Source organism: Alligator sinensis, unplaced genomic scaffold (assembly GCF_000455745.1).
Source record: "Alligator sinensis unplaced genomic scaffold, ASM45574v1 scaffold1535_1, whole genome shotgun sequence".
Classification (NCBI taxonomy): domain Eukaryota; kingdom Metazoa; phylum Chordata; order Crocodylia; family Alligatoridae; genus Alligator; species Alligator sinensis.
The window spans coordinates 50,093-53,720 of record NW_005843617.1 but is presented as its reverse complement, the minus strand read 5'-3'; the positions used below and the strand labels follow the sequence as shown (position 1 = coordinate 53,720).

Genomic DNA, 3,628 nt, shown 5'->3' with positions numbered 1-3,628 from the left:
GGAATGCCTTACGGTGAATGTGACAAAAGCACTCACATCAAATGACACCGAAGGACTTCAGAGAGAAGCCAAAGACAATCGTGGCCACTCTTCAATCTTTCTCTGAGATGTGGGCATTGGCCAGGGCCTCAGAAAACCTGTGGATGAATCATTTCATCTTGCTCTACTTTGCTGTGACTGTCTAGTCCATTTGGAGGGTCTGCTCTTTAGGGCACGGACTCTCTCTTCTAGACATCCAGCGCCTAGGACAAAAGCAGGCAGCCCATCTCAGGTGGGGGCTCCACGTACCCCTGTAAAACAGCAAACAAATACAATTCCTCATCAGGCAGCTGCTGCAGCTTGGCTTCCAGGCCAAGAGAACGGGTCACCCCAAGTTTCAGTGCCTGCACATCCGACACCTGGAAGGTGCCAACACAATTTTTTGGATTGAATTGGCTGCTCTAACAGCAATTCTACACGTTCAAGTAGAGAGCTGCCTGGTTAAAAGTAATGAATCTTGCTGTTGTCATCCTGTCTTAAAAAGCATGAAGCAGAGAGAGGGAGTGTGTTTAGAGATGGGCTATGAGACCGATTCATCCTGGAAGCGCTTCCTTATGAGGTCAGGTTTAAAAAGACACCTGTTGTTTTGAGAGGAGGTGAATAAGAGAGGACCTGTGAACAGGACACAGAACATCAGCTGTGGACTTCCATCCAGTTCTTCTGTAATACATGGCGGGGAAGAACAAGACGGCAAGTAATCTGATGCCAAAAACAAAAAACCATACAAACAAACAAAAAACTTAGGGAAAACAAAGTATTTTCCATATTTTAATTGGCCCGATGAATTAATTGCAACAAAGACATCATTGAGGGCAAGACTTAAGCAGGACTCAGAGATAGCAAGACTCTCTCAGCCTGTGACAGTCAAGTCCCTAAAAAAACCTGCCGAGAGTTTCACGAAGAACATCAGACCTCAGCTGCAGAGCAAAGGCCGTCCTCTGTGCCACGACTGCCTCCTGACACATTTCTTGCACCTTTTTTTTTAAACTTCTGCTGCTGGCCATTGCTGGGAACAAGACTGGATGAAGAAGACCACTGTTCTGATCCAGGGAGGCGGTTCCTGTGCCCCTTACAGTCCAGCCACCCCCATCTGTTTCCAGGAAGGTGAGCTGGCCCTGCGGTGGCTTGCCCACCAGAAGGCTTGTTAACTCATTTCTGATAGCGGGCTCTAAACTGTAACTGTTGGTGAGAGCCAGAAAGGTCCCAACTTGGCTTGGAGGCGACAGGCTGGAGCATGAGGGGCCAGCATGTGGGGAAATGTCTGTTTCCTTGGATCAGGTGTGAGAGTAAGAGAAATGTGCTCATTTTATAGAATTATTTTCTTAGGGTATTCCCACACTTAATGTTCCCTGATGCCCTCTGCTTTGGATGGACCAGACATTATTTTAATGTGTTCAGTTGCTACATCAGAGATGTTTCCAGACCATATAGATGTGTGTGTTATGGAAAGGGCTGGATGAAGAATGAGTCTGTACATCTAGGATATGCAAATAACTGCAACGGAGAGTACCGTCTTTACAATGTCTTCTGGATATCTATTACCTAGACTTTGGGGTCTGACAATGCACCAAATGTTTCATTGCCTGGGGCCCTTCAAAGCCGACTTGCTTTTTTAGCTGAAAGCACTAATGCAGAAAGGCAATTGGGAATTAATTATTTAATGTGATTCTCACTGGTAGAAAGGTTCTGTTCATCTTGCTTCTCAGCTGCTATTATACATATGTTGCTCTCTTCTGACTACAGTGATTATATCACAGCAGAAAACGATGGGCTAAGCCCAGTTCTCACTTACACGGCCGTACAAAGACTCCATTTCAATCAATGAATTTACATCAGCCCGGCTAAAAGCAGAATGTATCAAAAAAACCAGAAAAACCCCAGTGTATCTCACCACAGGAGCCCCCTCAGTGCTAATACCTCCATTACTGAACCCTCTTTTGACGGTTGTATGGGGAAAACTGTTCCTACCTACGGATTAAAACATTCACAAACACACTTACTAGTTTGGGAAGAAGCCCGGATCCGATTCCCTGGATGTATTTACTGTACTTCTTGTTGAATAAAGGTAGATTTCTGATTCTGTGCCGCACGTTGGTTTGGCTGGGTTGTCTCCCTGATTCTGTACATGAGCATCTCTATTTAAAAATGGCTGGTCCAAGTAAATGTCCTCCGAAATGGTCTCAGGATCAGCCTCATACAAGCAATTCTCCTTTTAGAGCCACCTTAAGAGCTAAAGAATCTGTATCTTTGGAAAAGAAAAGAAAAGCTGGTAAGGTTTAGCTCTTGAGAAAGCTGTGTTTTTATTTAAAAGAATAAATAAAGCATAAATAGAGATGAACACAAGATGGATCTTGAGTCTGCCTGTTTGTCTCTTGCAGTGAAAGAAATGTGGCTGCCGAGATGTGCTTTCACCAGACCCCATGGCATGAAAGCTCAAATACTCTATTACACCAGGAGGATTCAGAAACAGGGATTTAATAACTGCTGCAACATGCTGCTTCTGATGGGCCATGTAACTACACAGCGTACTAGGACTAGGAACGGTGCGTTCATGTGCGCCGATATATAGAAACACCTTATTTTCTACTGGAAAGCTATGGTATGTGTTTCCAGGAGAAAATAAAAAATGCCCGAGGACCTCAGGAAGGGCATTTTATGCCCAAAACTTTGTCTAACATCTCTCTCAAGTGCGTAGTTGGTCCAATAAAAATGATTACCAAACAAATCTTGACTCCTTACCAAATAAATAGGCAAGTTTATAACTAGAAAAAATCAAACACCAGCCACAAAAAGAACCTGCCCGCTGAGGACCAAAGAAAAAGCAACTCGAGAGCACAAATGAACCCATTCTAAGTGAATTTTAAGAGGCAAAAAGTGAAAATCCGGGAAGCATCTCTTCCAATTAGATAGAGCAAGGGTTGGAGAGGACGGAGGCATATGGACACCCACTCAGCTTGCAGGGAAAGAATTGAGAACCCCCAGACTTCAGCTTATTAAAGATGACCTTTCCCCTCTCTAAAATTTCAAAGCTGATGTTCCAAGCGCTGAACAGACTGCGTGCCATATGTAACATGACCTCAGCTCTGCTCTGCCAAAGCACTGATGGCATCACTAATGAGAGGTGAAAGGTCCCTTTCTTGCAGCTCTCTCGAAAAAACCCACCAGCAATGTCTGTGCACCAAGCCCCCCCAATCCCTTCCTCTCTCTCTCTCTCTCACCCCAACTCCCTTCCGCACAGGGTCTTGCCACCCTTAAAAGCATAATAATAGAAGGCGGGTTTCCTCCTTCCCGCGGCTGCACTGCGATCTGCCCAGTCCAAAAGAAAATATTTGTTTTGTCTCTTTGCATGCAAAGAGTCCAGGCAACCCGAGCGGTGCATGGAAATCTTGCCCCCCACCCCCTGCACTTCTCCCGGCTGAAGGGGAAGAGCTGTCTGCTGTTTATAAAAGCGGATTAAACCCTTCGCAGCAGCCAGGTGCGAGGGGCGGGCGGGCGGGCAGGGGGAGCTCACCCCCCGGAGGGGTGCGGGGGCTGCGGGCGTGTTGGCGGCGGGGCGGCTTTGGCGAGGAGCGCAGCCAGCACCCTGGGG

The 3,628-nt window shown here is 46.3% G+C and overlaps 1 long non-coding RNA gene across 2 annotated transcripts in view; it reads right to left on the bottom strand.

The window, feature by feature from the left end:
* Positions 1–821: 821 nt before the first annotated feature.
* The window catches only part of LOC112548843, a 5,291-nt gene continuing 2,484 nt past the window's right edge, over positions 822–3,628 (bottom strand). The window contains exons 2-3 of one of the 2 annotated variants that reach the window (XR_003092389.1): positions 2,040–2,284; positions 822–1,307 (exon numbers count right to left, since the gene is read on the bottom strand). This is a non-coding gene — a long non-coding RNA (uncharacterized LOC112548843). The remainder of the gene's footprint in view (positions 1,308–2,039; positions 2,285–3,628) is intronic. The other variant, XR_003092390.1, reaches the window with a different exon arrangement.